Source organism: Sminthopsis crassicaudata, chromosome 1, assembly GCF_048593235.1.
Source record: "Sminthopsis crassicaudata isolate SCR6 chromosome 1, ASM4859323v1, whole genome shotgun sequence".
Lineage (NCBI taxonomy): Eukaryota > Metazoa > Chordata > Mammalia > Dasyuromorphia > Dasyuridae > Sminthopsis > Sminthopsis crassicaudata.
This window is the reverse complement of record NC_133617.1, coordinates 110,831,712-110,855,099: the sequence shown is the minus strand read 5'-3', so window position 1 is coordinate 110,855,099 and position 23,388 is coordinate 110,831,712. Positions and strand designations below refer to the sequence as shown.

Genomic DNA, 23,388 nt, shown 5'->3' with positions numbered 1-23,388 from the left:
TCAAATACTGAGGAGCCACAATAAAGATCACTCAAGATCTAGCTGCTTCCACATTAAAAGATTGAAGGGCCTGGATATTCCAAAGGGCAAAATGCAGCCAAACATAAACTATCCAGGTAAGCTGAGTATTTTCTTCCAGGGAAGAAGATGGACATTTAATGAAACAGATTAATTCCATTTCTTTCTAAGGAAAAAAACAGATCTAAACAAAAAAAATCAGATCTCCAACCATAGGACTCAAGAGAAGCAGAAAAAGGTAAAAGGAACTCTTGAGAACTGTATGTGTTATGTATATAAAGACTACATTTATAATTTGATTTTATTGATATAACATAAAAAGGGAAGCAGAAATGGAAAGGGGATAGTGTCAGAAAAATGGAAAGGAGAGATAAAAAGAGGGAAACTACATCCCTCGAAGAGGCAAAGAAAACCTATCATATCTGAGGGAAGTTAGAGAGGGGGAGGAACAGTGTGTGAATCTTACTCAAAGAGAAAATAATTGACATATTTGTTTTACAGAGAATTCTCTCTCACCTCATTAAAAAGTGGGAGAGGAAAAGGGAAAAGGAAAAGAGTAATAAGAGAAGGGTACAAGAAAGGGGAAGGGATTTAAAGTAGGAAGGAGGGATACTAAAGAGGGAGGGCTGTGTGACACAAGTGAGACCCATAAGTTTAATACTGGGGAAGCTGTTCGGGGGGGGGGGGGGGGGGCAAGGAAAACAACCATAATCTGGGGATAATATGATGGCAGGAAATACAGAATTAGTAATTTTAACTATAAATGTGAATGGGATGAGCTCTCCTATTAAGCAGAGGCAGATAGCAGACTGGATCAAAAGTCAGAACCCTATAATATGTGGTTTGCAGGAAACACATTTAAAGCAGGAAGATACATACAGAGTAAAGGTAAAAGGCTGGAGCAGAATCTATTGTGCTTCAAATGAAGTCAAAAAAGCAGGGATAGCCATCCTTATCTCAGATCAAGCAAAAGCAAAAATTGATCTAATTAAAAGAGATAAGGAAGGAAACAATATCCTGCTAAAGGGTAGCATACACAATGAACCAATATCAATACTAAGCAAATATGCACCAAGTGGTATAGCATCTAACTTCCTAAAGGAGAAGTTAAGAGAGTTGCAAGAAGAAATAGACAGCAAAACTATAAGAGTGGGAGATCTCAACCTTGGACTCTCAGAATTAGATAAATCAAACCACAAAACAAATAAGATAGAAATTAAAGAGATAAATAGAATATTAGAAAAATTCGGTATGATAGATCTTTGGAGAAACCTGAATGGTAATAGAAAGGAGTATACGTTCTTCTCAGCAGTTCATGGAACCTATACAAAAATTGACATAAAGACCTCAAAATTAAATGCAGGAAGGCAGAAATAGTAAATGCTTTCTTTTCAGATCACTATGCAATAAATACTACATTCAACAAAAAGTTAGGAGTAAATAGACCAAAATAATTGGAAACTAAATAATATCATATTAAAGAATGATTGGGTGAAACAGCAAATTATAGACACAATTAATAATTTCACTCAAACTAATGACAATGATGAGACATTATACCAAAATCTGTGGGATGCAACCAAAACAGTAATAAGGGGAAATTTTATATCTTCAGAGGCTTACTTGAATAAAACAGAGAAAGAGAAGATCAATGAATTGGGCTTGCAACTTAAAAAGCTAGAAAAAGACCAAATTAAAAAAACCCAATCAAATATTAAACTTGAAATTCTAAAATTAAAAGGAGAAATTAATAATATTGAAACTAAAATTAATAAATAAAACTAAGATTTGGTTTTATGAAAAATCAATAAAATAGATAAACCTTTGGTAAATCTGATCAGAAAAAGGAAAGAAGAAAATCAAATTGTTAATGTTAAAAATGAAAAGGGTTAACTTTCCACCAATGAAGAGGAAATTATTGCAATAATATGAAGTTACTTTGCCCAACTTTATACCAATAAATTTGATAAACTAAGTGAAATGGACGACTATCTCCAAAAATATAGGCTTCCCAGATTAATAGAGGGGGAAGTAAATTGCTTAAATAGTTCCATTTCAGAAAAAGAAATAGAACAAGCTATTAATCAACTCCCTAAGAAAAAATCCCAGGACTAGATGGATTTACATGTGAATTCTACCAAACATTTAAAGAAAAATTAGCCCCAATGTTATATAAACTATTTGAAAAAATAGGGAATGAAGGACTCCTACCAAATTCCTTTTATGACACAGACATAGTACTGATACCTAAACCAGGTAGGTTGAAAATGGAGAAAGAAAATATAGACCAATCTCCTTAGTGAATATTGATGCTAAAATCTTAAATAAGATATTAGCAAAAAAACTACAGAAAATCATCCCCAGGATAATACACCATGATCAAGTAGGATTTATACCAGGAATGCAGGGCTGGTTTAATATTAGAAAATTATTAGTATAATTGATCATGTTAATAACCAAATTAACAAAAAACATATGATCATCTCAATAGATGCAGAAAAAGAATTTGATAAAATCCAACATCCATTCCTATTAAAAACACTTGAGAGATAGGAATAAATGGACTTTACCTTAAAATAATCAGTAGCATCTATTTAAAATCAACAGTTAGTATGTAATGGGGATAAACTGGAACCATTCCCAATAAGTTCAGGAATGAAACAAGTTTGCCCACTATCACCATTACTATTCAGTATTGTATTAGAAATGCTACCTTTGGCAGTAAGAGTTGAGAAAGAAATTAAAGGAATTAGAATAGGTAATGAGGAAACCAAACTATCACTCTTTGCAGATGATATGATGGTATACTTAGAGAACCCCAGATATTCTACTAAAAAAGCTATTAGAAATAATCCACACCTTTAGCAAAGTTGCAGGATACAAAATAAACCCACATAAATCATCAGCATTCTTATATATCACTAACAAAACCCAACAGTTAGATCTACAAAGAGAAGTTCCATTAAAAGTAACTACTGATACTATAAAACATTTAGGAATCTATCTGCTAGGGAAAAATCAGAAACTATATGAGCAAAATTATAAAATACCTTCCACACAAATAAAGTCAGATCTAACCAATTGGAAAAATATTAAATGCTCTTGGATTAGGTGAGCAAATATAATAAAGATGACAATACTACCTAAACTAATCTATTTATTTAGCGTTATACCAATCAGACTCCCAATAAACTATTTTAATGGCCTAGAAAAAATAACAACAAAATTCATATGGAAAAACAAAAGGTTGAGAATTTCAAGGGAATTAATGAAAAAAAAAATGAAGGTGGCCTAACTATATCAGATCTAAAATTATATTATAAAGCAGTGGTTACCAAAATTATATGGTGTTGGTTAAGAAATAGACTAGTTGATCAGTGGAATAGCTTAGGTTCAAAAGAAAAAAACAGCCAATAACTTCAGTAATCTAGTGTTTGACAAACCCAAAGACCCTAGCTTTTGGGATAAGAGCTCACTGTTTGACAAAAATTGCTGGGAAAATTGGAAATTAGTATGGCAGAAACTAAGCATTGACCCACACTTAACACCATACACCAAGATCAGGTCAAAATGGGTTCATGACCAAGGCATAAAGAATGAGATTATAAATAAATTAGAAGAGCATAGAACTGTTTACCTCTCAGACCTGTGGAAAAGGAAGGAATTTATGACCAAAGAAAAAATAGAGGTCATTTTTGATCACAAAACAGAAAAATTTGACTATATCAAATTAAAAAATTTTTGTACAAACAAAATTAATGCAGACAAGATTAGAAGGGGAGTAATAAATGGGAAAACATTTTTACAATCAAAAGTTCTGATAAAGACCTCATTTCCAAAATATGTAGAGAATTGACTCTAATTTATAAGAAATCAAGCCATTCTCCACTTGATAAATGATCAAAGGATATGAACAGACAATTCTCAGACAAAGAAATTGAAACTATTTCTAGCCATATGAAAAAATGCTCCAAGTCATTATTAATCAGAAAAATGCAAATTAAGACAACTCTGAGATACCACTACACACCTGCCAGATTGGCTAAAATGACAGGAAAAAATAATGCAGAATTTTGGGAGGGGATGTGGGAAAATTGGGACACTGATACATTGTTGGTGGAATTGTGAATACATCCAGCCATCCTGGAGAGCAATTTGGAACTATGCTCAAAGAGTTATCAAACTGTGCATACCCTTTGATCCAGCAACGTTACTATTGGACTTATATCCCAAAGAGATTTTAAAGAAGGGAAAGGGACCCATATGTGCAACAATGTTTGTGGCAGCTCTCTTTGTAGTGGCCAGAAATGGGAAACTGAGTGGATGCCCATCAATTGGAGAATGGCTGAATAAATTGTGGCATATGAATATTATGGAATATTATTGTTCTGTAAGAAATGACCAACAGGATGATTTCAGAAAGGCCTGGAGAGACTTACATGAACTGATGCTGAGTGAAATGAGCAGGACCAGGAGATCATTATATACTTGAACAACAATACTATATGATGATCAATTCTGATGGATGTGGCCATTTTCAACAATGAGATGAACCAAATCAGCTCCAGTAGAGCAGTAATGAACTGAACCAGCTACACCTAGTCAAAACTCTGGGAGTTGACTATGAACCACTACATAGAATTCCCAATCCCTATATCTTTGTTTGCCTACATTTTTTATTTCCTTCACAGGCTAATTGTATGCTGTTTCAAAGTCCAATTCTTTTTGTACGGCAAAATAACTTTTTGGACATGTATACATATTTTGTATTTAACTTATATTTTAACATATTTAACATTTATTGGTCAACCTGCCATCTGGGAGGAAGGAGTGGGGGCAAGAAGGGGAAAAGTTGAAACAAAAGGTTTTGCGATTGTCAAAGCTGGAAAATTATCTGTGCATAAAATTTTTGTAAAAATTAATTAATTTCTTAAAAAAGAAGACAGAAGGAAGGAAGAGAGGGAGGGAGGAAGGGAGGAAGGAGTAGCCACATCCTGATAAACCATCTTGGAAGGTAGGCTAAACCAGGTTGGGGTAACCAACCAGCCTTGAACCTGTCAGTGAATTGGAGAATGTCTACCCTAAAAACAGATGAAGACCTTTTCCCTGGTGGAATGGGAAGATGAAAACAATTTGATCCAACAGTCATAAAGGCAGCTGAAGCAGATGCCATGGAATACTTAGAGCATGATCAGACATCAAAGACTCCAAGATCATCCACTGCATCTTAGACCACCACTAGTCATCCTGATTTTTGTCCTGCTGTGGGACTTTATTACAAACTATGGAAGAGAGAATGAGGCTGATGACTTTGTGCAGCTCCGCCTTACTTAAATACATTTCATGCACATCATCCAGTTATGTCATAGGTCTTCTTTGAAAAATAAAGGACAAATAACAACAGCTGTGTAACCTTGAATAAATCTAAATCTCTGCTAGCTTCAGTTTCCTTAGCTGTAAGTAAAATGGTTATAATAATAACAGTTATTTCCCTTGCTGTGAGATTAGAGTTATTGCAGGCTACATCAACTTCCTTGATTTCCAAGTCCAATGTTTTGGTTTGTTTGGGTTTTTTCTTAAAATTAAGAGAAAGGAGTGTTCCTGAATCCTTACTTTCTCTGCTTTAAGTGCTTTTTCACTCAAAACTAAACCACAAAGGGTCACAATGAAAATGCATTTGAAGTCCACAAAACTTGTTCTTGAAGCATTTCAAAAAAGAGATCCAAAGCCAGCCAAAAAGCACAAAGCATCCAGCCAGGAAACTGGGCAATTCATCAGGACTGGCAGACAATTCTCCGCTGGGAACAGAGCAGTCCACCCAAAAGATGACATCATGGGGTAGAATGAGTCCTCAGCAAGCAAAGAGCCAAAAGGCATCAGAGCAAAATTGGAGATGAAAAAAAGCTGAAAGGCATATGTTTTCTCAAAAACAAATTAGAGTCTTCATGGACAGAAAAATCAGGATCTGAAGCCAGCCCAACGTCCAATTATAATAGTCACTCATATTTATACAACACTTTGCCAAATAAAATTAAGAGGAGAGACCTCTGTCAGGTAATGGAATGGACCAGATTTGGAGTCTGTAGAAGACTTTTGATAAATCTCAGCTCCGCTGTATAATCATTCTGAAACAATGGACCCTAACCCTTTAAACGCCATAGTCAAATTTTCCCAATCTGTAAAATGGGAATGAAAACAAAGTACAATGGAAAAACTGTCTAATTTGTAATCAGAAGTTGCTGTTGCTGTTCTATCATTTTTCATTTCTGACTCTTCATGATCCCATTTGGAGATTTTTCTTGACAGAGATACTGGTGTGATTTCATATTTCCTTTTTCAGTTTATTTTATAGATAAGGAAACTGAGGCAAACAGAGTTAGGGTGTCTTGGCCAGAGTCACATAACTAGTATATGAAGCCAGTCCAAAGTACAAATCCGGGTTCTACCATTTCCTATTTGTATGATTTTACACAAGTTTAAAGCCTAGGAATAATAATGACCCCTATCTGTCAGACTAATTATTAGGATTAAATGATATAACTATAAACTACTTACTTAGCACTGTGGCTGGCATATAGTAAGCCCTACATAAATGATATTATTATTATTAATTACCTGATCCACATACCTTCTAGGGTTGTTTTAATTATGTAATGAGACAATGTCTATAAAGTACTTTATAAGCCATAAAGAAAAATAGTGAATTGTAGTGGATAGAAAGATGGGCTTTGGAGTCAGGAAGGTCTAGATTAAAATCCTATTTCTAATGAATACTGGCCCACGACTGTGGACAAGACACTCATGTTTCAGTAACCAGACAGCTTTGCAAGACAATAAGTAATGGATGAGTTTCTGATTTTATACTAGAAAGTTCCCCACAACAATAAAATGACAAGTGAAGACCCAAGGGAAAAAAAGCCACAAAACACTATACAGATGTCAACTAATAGAATTATTCTAGAAAAACACTCTTTTTTTTAAAACATATTTCCATTTGAATCACATTGGGAGAGAAAAATCAGAACAAAGGGGAAAAACTACAAGAAAAAAAAACAGAAGAAAAAAAAGTATTTGTAACGTGTTGATTTACATTCGGTCTCTATCTTCTTTCTTTCTGGATGAGGGTAGCATTTTCCATCCAAAATTTATTAGGATTGCTTTGTATCACTGAATTTCTAGGAAGAACCAAATCTATCATAGTTGATCATCACACAATCTTATTGTTGCTGTGTACAATATTTTCTTGGTTCTGTTTGTTTCACTCTTGTAAATCTTTCTAAGCCTTTCTAAAATCAGCCTGTTCATAATATTACATTATTTTGATATACCATAACTTATTTAACCATTCCCCAATTGATGGTCTAGCCTCTATTTTAAAAAGTCTGGTTATCATTGCCATCTGATTATCCTGGCTTCCTGTCCCTCAGCCTCAGTAGGATAGCACCTGTCCTTCCTTAATCTTCCCTTTATCTCCAAGCTCCATATTTCTTTTCATTAATTTCTCCCTCATTGAATATAACAATCAGAGAACTCCTCCCCATTTAACCAACTCAATCATTTTCCTTGGAGAGGAGATGCCCACATTTCTGTGAGCCATGTGTTCTGATCCCTTGCTTTAGGCCACAAACTTTTAAAGTGATGAACTTCATTGGTGGTCCTGGCAACCGGGGTTTTTGTGTTGATGACTGGTCGATCAGCAATACCCCTCTCAGTAAGTTATTATGAAGAGCTGATAAGCCATAACTACTCTGAAGGACTTATGAAAAATCCTATCCATACCCCAGAGGAGGAAAAAAAAAAGGCTGATTTGGGGAGGAAAACTCCAACTTTTTTTTTTAATAGTTTTTATTTACCAGATATATACATGGGTAATTTTACAACATTGACAATTGCCAAATCTTTTGTTCTAATTTTCCCCTCCTTCCCCTGACCCAGATGGGAGGTTGACCAATACATGTTAAGTATGTTAAAGTATAAATTAAATACAACATATGTACACATGTCCAAACAGTTGTTTTGCTATACAAAAAGAATCAGACTTTGAAATAGTGTACAATTAGCCTGTGAAGGAAATCCAAAATGTAGGCAGACAAAATTAGAGGGATTGGAAATTCTATGTAGTGTTTCATAGTCATCTCCCAGGGTTCTTTCGCTGGGTGTCTGTAGCCAATTCAGTTCATTACTGCTCTATTGGAACTGATTTGATTTATCTCATTGTTGAAGAGGGCCACATCCATCAGAATCGATCATCATGTAGTATTGTTGTTGTAATGTATAATGATCTCCTGGTCCTGCTCATTTCACTCAGCATCAGTTCATGTAAGTCTCTCCAGGCCTTTCTGAAATCATCCTGTTGGTCATTTCTTACAGAACAATAATATTCCATAACATTCATATAGCACAATTTATCTAACCATTCTCCAATTGATGGACATCCATTCATTTTCCAATTTCTAGCCACTACAAAAAGGGCTGCCACAAACATTGTTGCACATATGGGTCCCTTTCTCTCATTTAAGATCTCTTTGGGAGATAAGCCCAGTAGTAGCACTGCTGGATCAAAGGGTATGCACAGTTTGATAACTTTTTGAGCATAGGAACTCCAACTTCTTTAGAGAGTGACTCTTTGGCAGTTCTCCTTTGGTTTCCTTCCAGATAAAGAAGGAAAACTAAGGGGGCAGCTGAATCCCAAAGATTTGTATCCCAAAGAGGCTGGAACCTTTCCAGTTTTTCATATAACCTACAGATGGAGTTGATTCCCATAAGCCTCTCTTCTCTCTTTCCCAAAGATTTAAAGATGAGTACTTGAAGTGTTCCCTGTAATCCAAGAATTGTTCTATTAAACAAGTTTTGATCAAAAGAAATTGTGTTTAGACAACAGATAAGGCAGCTTGGGGAGGAGGTGGGAAGAGGGGGATACTACATATGTCTTTCAAGTATTTAAATCAAGTATTTGCTTGCATACAGTGCTGACTGGTCCCAGAGTGCAGAATGAGATTGCAATGTGGGTGGAAATTCCAGAGAAGGTATATTTTGTCCTGACCTGGTGAAAAAGTTCCTAATCATTAGAATGGTTCAAAATTGGAATGGACTATTTTATTAAGGAAATTCTCCATCACTTAAAACATACAAATAGAGACTATACAACTCCACATTCCTTTGAACTAAATGATCTCTAAGGTCAAATGAGAGAGTAGAATGATAAATTTTGTGGCCAGAAGATGCAGATTCAAGGTTTTTAAATTCCACCAAATGTGTTCTTGGGCCAAAAGGAAGCTTAGTTTATTAAGAAGAGCTTTATACTCAGAGGTTCAAGGAAGGAAGGAAGGAAGGAAGGAAGGAAGGAAGGAAGGAAGGAAGGAAGGAAGGAAGGAAAGAAGGAAAGGAAGGAAGGAAGGAAAGGAGAGGAAGAGAAAGAAAAATTAAAAGAAAAATCATGCTTTGCACAATGTCCAGCTTAAATATATATGATACATACATGTATATATAATATATGCATGTCTGTGTATACATATAGCTACGTATATATAGATATATATGCATGTGTGAGATATATGTGTGTCTATATGTATTTTTATGTATTGTGAATGCATGTATTTCCTTCTTCCTTGCTAATTAGCCATTGTGCCTGGACAAATTGCTTTCCCCACGCATCTTTATTTGCTCACTTATAAAATGAGTGGATTAGCTTCAGTTATGCCTAAAATCACTTTTAACTCTAAATCAATGACTGTGTAATTCCATTCCCCTTCTGTAAGCATTTGGAGAATGTGAGACCCAAAAGACCCAGCCCTGCCCAACACCTTCTCCACTTGACTGTCTGTCATTTACTCAGACAGCTTGGGGAAAATCTCATAATAGCCTCCAAATCACACATGTTCCTCCAAAAATGGGGGGAGCAGGGTCTGAAGATCAAATGGCTTCTTTCAATTAAATCAATCAGTCCCACAACAGAAATAAGCAAGAGTTCAGCCTGTTCTTCCTTTGTGCTCCCAGTAGATGGAACAGCTTTTATTTCTATGTAAGTCAACATAATTTCACTTCCTAGATTCTGTCTTCCCCTGGGCAAGACAGAGCTTCAATTGCCCTTGGATCAGCAGACAGACAGGCCAGGTCTACTAATCCTAACACTGTGCTCTTTCAAATGGAAAGTCCAATGCTGCCGAGGGCTCATGGGAAAGGAAACATGAAATCTCCTCAATGTTTGAACCAGGAAAACTGAACTCAGGATCTCAGGCTCACTAGTTCTTCCATTATGGATGCTGACAGTCCCTGGAGTTCTTGCGATGAGATCTGCTAGGGAGAAAATAAAAACAAATAGAATTGAAGCTTTACACTGTGAAATCTTAGGACCACTGTCCACTTTCCTCCCTAGCTTCATCTCCTGATCCTACCTCACCTTATGCAGTCTCCCCCTCAAGTCCCAACCCCAGTCCTAAGTCCTCACCTTTGTCCAGTGTTTCTCTGAATTAGGAGAGTTTTGTTTTTTTGTTTTTGTTTTTGTTTTTTGAAATGTTGGCTTTCTCTAGAGCCAGACCTGAATTCAAATCAAGATTCAGGCATTTAGTAACTCTGTGTCACGGTCAAATTACTTAAACCCTGTCTACCTCAATTTTCTTGGATACACTCCAAAATGGGAATAATAATACCTACCTTCCACCATCCAGGGATGTCGTGAGAATCCAGTGAAATAATATTTATAAAGTGCTTAGTGCAGTGTCTGGCACATAGTAGGCACTTAATAAATGCTTGTTTCCTTCCTTCACCTCAAAGTGTCCTTTGGTATAATAATATTGTACCCCCAGTAAGAAATCTGTCAGCCCTTCTGGTTCCCATGGAAAAGAAAGGAGGAAAAAGTGATTTTTAATAATTTGTTAGGGGAAGAGGGAAAAAGGAAGATAATCTGTGCTTCCCATCAGTTAACAAAAGGCAGCAAAGTAGAGTATTCCCTACATTGGCTTCCAGATTTTTTTTATAATACACCCCCATCAGTCAAAAATTTCTGAGCATGCTCCTTCAATATAGGAATATTTATACCTCTACAAATTATATAGACATACTCTAGAAATAATTATGTATTATGCAAGTTACACAAAATAAAATTTTTTTTTAAAAAAAGTTAAAAATGAAACATTTGATGCTAAAGTCCATAGGGAATTTGAGTTAGATCTGTGCTTCAGGAATATGAGTTTGGCAGCTGTTCAAAGGATAAAGAGAAACAAAGACTGAAAGGAGGGAAGAGCAATTAGAAGACTACCGCATAATTTAAGCATATGATGAGGGCCCACACTGGTGCTGGATGTGTTAGTAGAAGCACAAATGAGAGGGATATTATAGGGGTCAGAATGATACCATTTGGCAACTGTGGAAGGAGGGATAGTCAAAGATGATTGATACTCAGGGGCCAAACTGGGACACTGGAAGAAAAGGGATGTCTTGGACCAAGGAACCCTAAAGAAATTTGGAACCCTAAAGAAATTTGGGAGAGAGATGAATTTAGAGGAAAAGATAATAAACATAATCCATGTAGAATACATGCATTTCTTAAACATCTGCTCATCCTGTGCTATTCATTCTGTGTGACAAAAAAGCAACAGGAGTGGGGAGGGGCTTTTTTCCCCAATAGCCATCGCCTCCAAAGCTGTCCAAAATTTCACAGAGTTCACCAGGGGAGCTCACAAGTATATTTATAAGGTAAGATGAGGTAGGAGTGGGGTAGGGTATGATTTTTCCTAATGGTATCTATGCAATTATTGGTACTGGATTCTAGGTCTAGGTTGAATTATAATTGCCCCAAATGGTCCACTTGAGGCAGTAAGGAAGAGGTTGGGACCTTGTATAATCATGGAAGGGAGAAAAATAAGGGAGCGTGAATGTGTTGCCAATAAACCCCCAATTGGGTTAACACGGAGAGAGTTTGATGTAATCCATCTTTCCGTATTCCAAATGCTTGATCATATCCTGACCCCCAAGGAAACTGGTGATCCCACTTTGGACATTGTCTGTAGAGAATGTTGGATTGACTATTCAAAAAACCCTAAGGTTCCAATCCTGACTTTTACAGTCTTCCATGATTATGAGTAAGTCACAAAATGACTTAAAAGCCTCAGTCTCTTCATTTGTACCACACAACAATTATAATATATGTAGATCTACCTCATCAATGTACCAGAAGGATCAAGGAAGGCAATATATGTGAAATTTTGAAGGGCTATGTGTATCATTGCTAAAGCAAAACCTGCTTCTGCTAAACCGGATCCAGAAACAAGTTATTTCGTGTGTGTTCTTTGGTAAAGTCTCAGTTTCCTTTTCTATAAAAAGGATAATTTGGATTCTATGATCTCCAACATCCCTCCCAATTGGCAAATTTTATGCTACTATTTAACTGCCTCTTTTTCTCCTGAGCTCTTTCAAACTAATGCATGTTCTAAACAGGTCCAAAGCCAGGTCACTATTTTATTCCCAGAGAGCAATCAGACTCGTTGATTTCCACTACTGGAATTTAAATTATCAGGGTTTTTTGAAACAGCAATTCAAAAGCCTATTAAAGATTAAAGAAGAGCGACTATTGAGAAAGGATCTGAAGCAGGGGCCAGACTTTTCCCTGAGACTGCACTCTGACCAGATCTCAAACTATGTTAGAAAGCAGCAATTACCAAGGGTAGTTGATACTGGTTTTAAAAAAAAAAACTGAAAAGTAGAACTGATAAAATAAACACAAAAAATTCTATTGTTAAAAAAAAAAGAAAAAAGAAAAAAGAAAGGAAGGGTAACTGAGGTTTTCAAAGCAAATTCAAAGCAAAAAACTATTTGGAAAATTAGATAGTATGTTTGGAAAAAAAGACCAGCATATTACTATCTTCCTTAATAAATTCCAAATGTGTAAACAACAAAAATAAATGTAAAACGTCTTATTAGAAAAAAATTAAAAATAAAAGGAGATACCTTTCAAATCTACAGTTTATAGAGATTTCATTTCAAAAGATAGATGAAATCACAAAAGTCAAAATAGACCATTTGATTAAATAAAATTTAAAATCATTTGCATGAATAAAATCAATGCAACCAGAATAAGAAGCGAGAAGCTGTTGGGTTGGGAAAGAAAAAAAAATGTTTGCATCAAATATCTGATTATATTCTAATATCTAAGATCTATTGGCAATGTTTAGTAAAATCTAGAGCCATTTGTGATTATTCTCCAATAGATGTATGACCAAAAGATATGAACAGCTTTGAAAAGAATGACCATTAACAACCATTAACCTAATATGACTAATAATAAAAGAGAGGCACTAGTACCAAGAGAAAAAGACAATAACAAAAAGTAATAAGAGAAAAGAAAAATAATAAAGACTATCAAATTAATTAATATCCATTTTAATTTGGGGCAGGTAGGTAGTGCAATGGGCAGAGAGCTCTGGACCTAAAATCAGGAAGATCATCCTCAAACACTTAATAGTTCTGTGACCCTAGTCAAGTCAAATTAAATAATTGTAAAGCATTTACTACAATTCCTGGCACATAGTAAGTGCTATATAAATGTTAGCTATTTTCATTATTTTATTATGATTATCCTGCAGATATTTGCTATATGTCTAGTATATCCAAGGCAAGATGCTAGAGATACAAAGAAAAAAAATTTAAGTAGTCCTGCCCTTCAAAGAATATAAACTCCCTTCAAAGAGTTTATATTTCTATCAAAAACATATGACATTTTAACAGATATTTGTATGCATATTATTAGGATCAAAAATTAGGTCCTATAAGGGATGGCCCATGAGCTGAACCTTGAAAGCTCATTTTAGATGCAAAAGTGGAAAGAAAGTTGACTTCAGTTGTGAGAGACAAGTGTCGTGCACAGGGAATGGCAAGTGTGTGAATTTTGATATGTTGAGTGGGAAATGTATAAAAAGTCTTTTATAACCTAGAAACCTAGATTATAAAGGCCTTTAAACAGCAAACTCCCAGTTTTTAATTTTAACAGAAGTAAGAAGTAAGAAGTAAGCTGCACTTCATGTCTTACAGAGATGCTATAAGTTGGTTTGAAATAATGGAGTTTTAAAGAAATAAAAGCCAGTGACCACCAGGAGCAAGAAAAGCCTTGAAAACTGACCCTGAGGGAGGTGCTAAAGGGCCCACACTCTGGCACTTGTGTTTCATTTTCAAGATTCTCCTTGACATTAATTAGGAAAAACAAGTCCCTCCCCTACCAATTCAAAGAACTTCTAGGTATTTCTCAGTACACAGCAAGTCCATGTGGAAACAGAATTCTGTATTGGTCTGAGCCCAAGTCCATTGAGTTCTAGCCCTCACTGTCAGTGATCAGTTCCATGATCTGTCAAAGCAAACACAACTTCACAGAACTTAAGTGAAAACCAGATGCTACAAGAGAAATGAGCATGCACATGAAATCCAAAAAGTTCACAATCCATCCTGAAGTTTACATATTTATGACAGCAGGACAATGAGAAGATACCAGAAATATCCACCTAAAAGGGCATGGCATGAGAGGGGAGAGGTGCAGAAAAGGTAAGAAAAGGGGAAAAAACCCTCCCAAAGGGGAGGAATAAGGCAACAGCAAAAGCCACATTCTTTCCCCTTGGGAACGACTAGACCATGAAGATAGGATAGTCTGCTTATCTACAAGGGTCTCTGTCGTGCAAGCCTAGTGCAGACTGTCTGGCACCTGTCTGGACTCCCAAGGACACACAGGGAGTCCATCACATCAAGCCCAGTTCAAAGCAGGGCTTCATCTTTGTTGCCCTCAGGGCCTCCAGCATGCTCTGGATCTAGTGTTTCTAAAAAAAAAATATGGCAACTCAAAAACTCAAGTTCAGAACCCCCCTTAAAATTTCTTAACAGACCTTATGAGGGCTTTAGAATGAAAAGTCCCAGTTGAAAGGAACCTTCAAAATGACCTAGTTCAACTTCATTATACAGAGGAAGAAATTCAGATCCAAATAAATTATGTGATTCATCCATAAGGACAGAGAAAACGGGACTAGTACTAACACTGAGCTTCCCAGCTCTGCTTATATGTCTTAGAAGTAGCAATGTGGTTCAGTGACTAAAGACCCCCCCCCCATGGCAGGAAGATGTTGAGTTCAAATCTATCCTCAGATATTTACTAGTTGTGTGACATAAGACAAGTCACTAAAGCTCAGTTTCCTCAATTATAAGATGAGACTAATAATACCAGCCACTTCCCAGGGTTGTTTTTAGGATTAAATGAAATATTTGTAGAGTGCTTAGCCTAATTCTAGTAAATGGTAGATGTTACGTAAATACTATTATTCTTAATCTTTCTTCCTATTGCATGACTCTTAGCAAGGAATATAATGCCTTGTTTTCTACCAAAGTAAAGTGACAATAACAGTATTTGATTGTTCCCCTAGCTTTGGAAATAATTATAAGGATCTAATGAGAACCTGAGTTCAAATCCTAGCCTAGGTAGATAGTTACCACATTAAGTGATTTCATAAAAACTCATCAGTAGGAATGAGCACAATTCCAAAAGAAAAAAATTCTAATGTGAATGATTAGTGGAATGGTTTATGAGCACTTGGAAAGGAACTAGAGATAATTCTCTAAGCTGTATTTAGAAAGGAAATAGGTGATCACTATGAACCAATACAGGCTCAGTAAAAGCAAATTTTATCAGACTAACCTTTTTTTGATAAGGATACTAAGCTAATCTATTAGGAAAACAATAATAAAAGTAATCGTAGTAGCTAGCATTCCTATAGTATTTTAGGCATTTTGCAGAGAACTTTACAAATCCCAATTTACCTTATTTTATTTTCACAAAAAGTTTGAAAATTATTATCCCCCTTTCATACATAAATAAATCAAGTCAGAAAGCAGGTAAGTGATTTGCTCAGAGTTACACATCTAAGTGTCTGAGATTATGTCTCAACTCAGATCTTCCCAATTCCAGGTCTTGAGTCATTTCCAAAGGATATATCCAAATAGTGTATCTGAATTGCAGCCAGAATTCTGACAGTCTTTCATGATATATATATATATACTTGTAGGAAAGATAAAAGCACTAAGGCACTAGAGCATAGTAAAGTCAGATTCTGAGCCGGTGAAGTCTTGAGACTCAATGTGTGACTGTTATCCTCAAGGTACATCATTAGGAGAATGCCACAGAGTTCTGAGTTGAGCTCTGTTCAACAATTTCATAATTGAAATTATGGGATGAAAGCTTGTGGAACCTGCTGATAACAAAGCTGCAAAGGACAATCAATGTCCTGGATGACAAAATCAATAACCAATGATTTCAACACCCTGGAATCACGAATAACAGTTATAATTAAAGATAATGGCAAAAAAAAAATGCAAAGTCCTTGATTTAATTCAAATAAAGGATGGAAGAGTTTTGACTAGAAATTCAATGCAGGAAACATTAAGCACCTACCACATCTAAAGCACATGGAGGCCTTTCCACCTGACCTATTGAAATCTTTCATCTATGTGGTGTCTCCCATTGTGAGCTTCCAAATTGTAATTATGCCCAAAGGACTATCAAATAGCATTTGATTCAGCAGCATCTCTATTGGGCTTATATTCCAAAGAGATCATAAAAAATGGAAAAGGACCCACATGTGCAGAAATGTTTATGGCAGTCCTTTTCGTAGTGACAAACTAGAAACTGAATGGATGCCCATTGGTTGGGGAATGGCTGAATAAATTATGGTGTATGAATGCTGTTCTGTAATAACTATCAGCAAACTGATTTCAGATAAGCCTGGAGAGACTTATGTGAACTGAGGCTAAGTGAAGTGAGTAGAACCATTGTACACAACAACAACAAGATTATTTGATGATCCATTCTGATGGACGTATCTTTTTTTCAACAATGAGGTGATTCAGGCCAATTCCAATAGACTTGTGATGGAGAGAGCCATCTGCATGCAGAAAGAGGACCATGGGGACTAAATGTGAATGAATCAAAACATAGCATTTTCAATTTTTTATTGTTGCTTGGGTTTTTTTTTCTTTCTCTTTTTCCTTTTTGATCTTTTCTACAGCATGATAAATGTGGAAATATGTTTCTAAGAATTGCACATGTTTAATCTGTATTGGATTATTTGCTTTCTAGGGGAGAGGCGTTGAAGGGAAGGGAGGGAGGAAAATTGGAACACAAGGTTTTGCAAGGGTGAATGCTGAAAACTATCTTTATATGTTGAAAATAAAAAGCTATTAAAATATTTTTAAAAGAATATGAGCTCTCTGCCTTAATTCCTAGGTGCTGCCTTATTCTACTCACATCCCCAGTGTTTGTCACAATGGTCTACCTTGTTCTTTATTCATTTGTTTTTCTGTACTGAGGTACTAGAAATCTCTGCTCTCAAGAAATGCACAATGAGAATGGAAGGGAGAAGAGAAAAAGAGGGAGATGTCACATACACAAAAGACAAATGGATAAAAGGTAATTTAAAGATACAGAGCATTTGGGAGGATCAAGGAAAGTTTCACAAAGGTGGTGATGTTGTTGAGATGTTTTTCAGGAGTATCCAACTCTTGATACCATTTAGTGCCTTCTTGGCAGGGATACTATAATGTTTTAACATTTCCTTTTCCAGCTCATTTTACCGATGAGGAAACTGAGGCAAATAGAGTCATAGTGTCTGAGATCAGATCTGATCTCAGAAAAATTAAGTTTTCCACACACAAGGCCTAGTGCTTATCCACAACCACCACCTAGCTGTCTACAGAGAGGGCAAGACCTACCATACGTAAGGGAATAAGGAAAAGACTTGGAAATTCTAATAGATCACAAGTTACTGGTGTGATGTATCAATTCCCTCCCCCCAAAAAACTATATTGCAATAGAGCTACATCAGTAAACACATAAGTGTCTAATTTGTGCCATTCCTCTAATTCCCTATCTGAGAGAGTTTAAGGTCAAGGAAGGAAGGAAAAAAATGTTTTGCACAACTTCACATGTGGTTTCTTAATTGTGGAAGGGGATAAGGGAAAGAAATAAGGGAACTCAAAAATTTTAAAGACAAATATAAACACAAATGGTTTTACAGTAAATGTAACTGGGTAAAAATATCAAATAAATTTTAAAAGAATATTTCCTGTACCTTAATTAGTCCAGGGAGGAAGTGGGGAGAACTTATGTGGATACACTAGTCATGGGTCCATGCTGTTATGTGTCTGGCAAAATCAGAATCGATGGATTATGTTTGGCTAAACTATAGCCATTGGGGCTTACCATTGGGCTCATTCCTTAAATAAGCAACTGGCTGCTTTCTCCATCCAAGGCCTTTATGGAAATTCTGTCCAAACCTGTTTGGAGTCCTAATTGTAAAAACTTCCTATGGGTGTTTTGGTTTAAACGAGTACTCCAAACCTCTTTGGCTGCTTGTAAAATATCTTGTAAGTCCGTCTGGGCCATCTCCAGCTCTATCCCCAGCTTGGAATTTGAAACAATGCATAAAGAGAACTTTCATTTAAGTGTTCAGTGTGGAAGAGTGGATCGCATTATAGCAGAGCTCCACAGTGGGCAGAAGGGTAGACCAGTCATCCTGGTGGCATGAGGTATAACAGTAGAGAGTGTCCGTACAGCTTGTTCTGACAGGCCATCAGTCTAACACAGTCAGAACAGGCAGGATTTCATTCCCAAGATACTGATATCCAAGAGGCAGTCTAGTGATCGGTTTCATACTTCTCACTTCTCATCCTCCACCAATCTGGGCTCCCTCACCTGGCCCCAGACTACCCCCTCCCCCCTAAGGTACAGTCACCAAGATGCCTCACTTCCATAGCCTGCCTTTTCCCCGCCACCTCCTGGAGATTCAGACCATTATTTCTCCTCATCAGACTACCTGTGACACTGTACTGCCCCCATTCCCCAACCCACTCCAATTGGTCTTGCCCCAGGTGAAAGAATTCCTAGTTACAGCTCTGGCCATCAGATGGGGAATGATAAGTCATCCTTAAAATGACTTAACCCATTCAGCAGTGAACAAAGCAGAATGAAATGGGGTTTTTTTGGTGTTTGTTTTTTTTTGTTTTTTTGACAGATTTAGGAAGAAGGAGCAGAGCCTGATCCAGGCTCTGGTGCCTTTGAAAACACGGAATATAATGTCAGCCAGGCAATAAATTTACTTGAAAAATAATGAAGCCGTCTTAGGTGCTGAGGGAAGCCAGTGCAGGAGCTGAAGTGAGCCATTTTCAGGAGAGAGTTCCATGGCAACCCCTCAAGAAGGTTGCAGCTCAGTGGTGAAGGTGACAGCTCAATGGAGGCACATAATTAAAAGAAGTCACAATAGCTCCTTATGAAGTCCTACACTGCAGAGTGCTCTTCACAAGACCAACAAGGTCACCAGAATTCTTACACCCTGACGTATGAGTTACCCTCCATGCTCTGTGTCTGAGTTCTCATGGCATAAAGTCCAAGCGTTCAATTAGACCCTCACCAGAAGGGAATATAAATAAACTCAACCTCAAAGAGGAGAAGCCCATTGACCACTATTCATTGTTCTCCTGGAGCTCCACAATGTTGTCCTTCCCACTTCGGCTGACCACCGGCTGAGCCATGTAATATGTATCTGGAACTTCTCATACCTGAACCAGCTCTAAAACATCTATTGAAGGTGATGCAGCTGCACAATTGTCTAGGTGGAAAAACCTATATCACAAAATGGTTAGGGACAGGATGAGATATAGAAACCGGGTCCTGAGACACAAGAATGGTTTTCACCAACTCTTACGGTCTGCAGCAAGTATTATAGAAACTTTAGCTGACCACACATAAGAAATCTGAATAAAACTTTCTATTTTATCTCTTACTGTCTGGATTTTTTCAATTTAGTGACAATGCACCAGGTTTTAATGATCTGACTAGACTACTGCCAGGGTGCTGGTTCACCCTTAGATAATGGTCCCAAACCTCCAATGCCATCGCCATGGCTAGAAGCTCTTTTTCCCAAATCATGTGGTTTTTTTTTTTTTTCTGCTGTAGAGTCCCATATAGATTTCATGAAAAAAAATATATTCCCAAGGCTGAAATACTATGGGAGAGGTCCTGGCTGAAGATAGGATCGTCTCCCCAGCAGGAAGCTTCAGTTTCCATAGCAAGTTTTTATGTCTCTGGAAATGTCAGCACAGGAGCCCAAATAAGCTGAGTGTTTTCTTAATTCCCCAAAAGTATTTTTTTTTGCAACAGAGGTCCAGAGAAAAGCCATTGGATGCTAGAGAAGATGGGTGAGACAGTTGTCAAAGGTGTAAAAATGTAAGTTAAAGTAGTACTAGGAAAGGGTCTGAGGTCATGCCATACCTTAATGGCGTTCAGGACCCAATAGTCATATCCAGGACTTAGGTCCCCCTTCTTTTTTCTTGAGAAAAATCAAAGATCAGTAAAGGTACAGATGATCATCAGACAAGGCCGTTTGGCCTGATTTTTCTTCACATATTCCTGGAGCATTTCCTTCTTGGGCTTGATCAGGGAATAAATTCCACTTGAGAGGTTGAAGAAGTTCAGGAACAATGAGTTACAAAATCTCAGGATTAAGAAGTAAGAGGAGATCAGGAGCTCCAATTCAACAGCATTGAAAGGATCCCGAGACCAAGGTAACAGTGTAGAGAGAGTCTTATATGTACTCCTCTTCTTCCTCCTCCTCCTTAAAATTCTACTGACAGTTGGTAAAGCAAATTCCAACGGTCCTTGTGTCCCAAAGAATGCCTGGGGCAGACTAAGCCCCCTCCCACAATCCCCAGAAGTTCAGAGTGAGCTACTCTTCATATTCCCCCTCACCCAAGGCCCACAAAGTTTAACTTTTTTATCATTAGATCATGAGTCAGATGTAATCCCTAATCAAGTTTGTTTAGTAAGTGAGGCTCCTGCTCCTGTTTCCAATAGACCAGCTCTATATCCAAGAAACATGACATATCTACCAAATCTTATACCCAAAGTATTTTTCTTTTTGGTAGTTAGGTTTAAGAACATAAATGAAAATATCAGATTTCTTGATTGGAAAGAGGGAGTAGATGGTAGGGAATGAGGGAGTGGTGGTGGCCCCATTGACCTAGGACCACTTTGGGTCCTTAGTCAGCCACTAAGGAGAGTCCAATATAAATTACACTCCAGAATGCACTAAAAGCATGGGGAATGTGGAAGTGGGGCAGACAGCTGGATGTCGCAGTTGCTACAGACCTGGAGAGAGAAAAGGTCATTTTTCTGAATTCAAATCTGATTCCAGACACTAGCTAGCTGTATGACCCTGCACAAGTCATTTAACCCTGTTTGCTTCAGTTCTTTATCTATTAAATGAGCTGAAGAAGTAAATAGGAAGCCACTCTAGTATTACTACCAAGAAAATTCCAAATAGGTTTATGAGCAATCAGATATGACTGGAATGACTGAACAACATTTCTGGTGAAGGGGGACCAAATAAAATTACTTCCACCATAATGACATGCCATGGAACTATCCACACACTGGAAGACAGTACACCCAGGAGGGAGTAGGCCTGGGTCAAAACAAGGGATAATTCTAAGAATTGTGACGTCTGTGAGTCAAGAAAGAATCAGACCCAGCCACAAAGCAGGGACATCTGAGTTTGTATCAAAATTGAGCTGCAGAGAGGAAGTCTGCACAGTTAAACAAAGTGCCCAGCAAAAATGATGAACAGAATGCAAGATGAACAGAATGACCCACAAGAAGGGACCCTGAAGTGCTAGAAGTTGTGAGTTGTTCTTGGACACGTGCTCCTTCTATGAAGGTACTCTTATCTACCACTCTGTCCACTGACACTGTAGTTTGGGGACATCCTGGACCAGGTTAATGAGAACGTTTTATTATTATTGCTCTTATGTGGCCAGATAATTAAACATCTTTGTTTAACATAATTGTGTGTACTGACTATTGAAAATAAGCAGATTTGTGGGAATTCATGAACTATTTTGATTTTAGATATACGGATCTTGATTCAGAGGTAGATGCTATATGGTGATATAACCCACAAATTTCAGGGATGGCCCAGAGGGGAGTGACTAGAATAGTTTAATACATTTAAAAAAATAGGAACAATATTTTATAGACAATCAGAAAGGAGAAGGTATTATTGTGAATGATCACAAAGGACTTTATTGAAATAGAATTGATGGATGCATGGAATTCTGGCTTTGCTCTGTCTTATTTGAGAATGCCTGAAAGGTTAGAAAGAGGAACCATCAGAGGTCTAAAAGCCAGGATCTTTGCCAGGATTTCCCAGAAGCCAGAGAGTGAGGAGCAAGCTCCTTCATTTGCCTGCCTAGCACAGCAGACAAACATACATCAAAGACATATATATACCCACCCAGCCAGCCAGCCACATTTGGAAATAAACATGGAGAAAACACTCTGTAGAAACTGTTTTAAGTCTAAATAAATTCTCTCTGAGGGTCAAAGTGGTATTGAGGAGAATGTGCTCTCAGATAGGAGAGGAAATATTTGTAACTTCTGTTCTATGTCCCTTTGTAAAAGCTAATTTATATTAATTAGTTAAACAAAACAGGGACTCTAATAACTAGAAAGTAATAAGAGGGGGAGCACACTGGAATTGGGGCTTGAGTTGATAGTATTAATTAAATTAATTAAAATCCTTCTAAGGTACTCTAGAATGATAAAGGGAAGATATAACTAACTACCCTCTGGAAGAAATTCAGAACCTCTTTAAACTGGGATGATATTCCAGCTATAAAGACTTAATATAAAGAAGTCCCAGTGATTTTGAGGGCTGATGATTTGTTTTGTTTTGTTTTTTGCTTTTGTTTTTGTCCACTTCTCTGCTTCAGTGTTACTGTATACCTCACTTGAAGCTGATTCTGCCACTTTAGGCCAAGAGATTTGGGGGGCTGAGGTATGAAATCACCTTTCAGAAGAAGAAAAAAGAGAACAGCTTCCCAGTGACTTGGCAATGGAACTCCAAGTGACAATTGACAGTCTCAGGAAAGTGTCAGACAAAAATCTCGGACAAGACTGCCTCACAAGGTCTTTTCCCATTTCACAAGGGTTTCCAGGGGACAGGTGTTCACTTTGATACAACAAGCTAACTGTTGGTGTAACAAACCATATAATTAAAAGGAAGCACTAGAAATAAGACTGCCAGATGGAACCCATTTAGTACTTTGATTTTTTGATTAGCTCTGGATTTGGAGCTGCTTTAGGTCAAATTGGTCTCTTGTATTAGACTGTTCAATCAAAATGGAATATCCTGAATCTCCAACAGCTCCCATAAGGCTAGACATCTCCTCAGGAGCCAACTGAGAATGCAACTGAAGACTCAGATAGCTTCTGAGGTTTGCTTTGAACTTCAAAGCAAGGATTCTGGATGATAGTAACAAACAATATTAACACAAGGCTTTAAAGTTTGC

At 37.1% G+C, this 23,388-nt stretch overlaps 1 long non-coding RNA gene across 1 annotated transcript in view; it reads right to left on the bottom strand.

Moving 5' to 3' along the window:
• Positions 1 to 7,824: 7,824 nt before the first annotated feature.
• LOC141541858 (uncharacterized) overlaps positions 7,825 to 23,388 on the bottom strand; it is a 38,530-nt gene continuing 22,966 nt past the window's right edge. Inside the window, exon 2 of the long non-coding RNA XR_012481924.1 lies at positions 7,825 to 10,314. This is a non-coding gene — a long non-coding RNA (uncharacterized LOC141541858). The remainder of the gene's footprint in view (positions 10,315 to 23,388) is intronic.